Raw genomic sequence first — 369 nt, 5'->3', positions numbered from 1 at the left:
ACGCATGCGTCTACTACACAAGACAATATAACACACATTCAAGCTTACGTTCCAATAAAATGAACCATGCAAATATGGGATGCGTCTACTACACAAGAGAATATAACGCACATTCAAGCTAACTTTACAATAAAATGAACTATATAGAAAAAGATACGTCTACTACACGAGACAGCACAACGCACATTCATGCTCACGTTTCAATAAAATTATCTCTGTAAATAAGGGATGCGTCTACTACACAAGACAATATAACACACATTCAAGCTCACGTTCCAATAACATGAACCATGCAAATAGGGGATGCGTCTACTACACAATACAATATAACGCTCATTCAAGCTCACGTTTCAATATAAGGAACCATGC

Source organism: Sphaeroforma arctica (genome assembly GCF_001186125.1).
Source record: "Sphaeroforma arctica JP610 unplaced genomic scaffold supercont1.1526, whole genome shotgun sequence".
In the NCBI taxonomy this organism is placed as follows: domain Eukaryota; class Ichthyosporea; order Ichthyophonida; genus Sphaeroforma; species Sphaeroforma arctica.
This window is presented reverse-complemented; position numbering follows the sequence as displayed.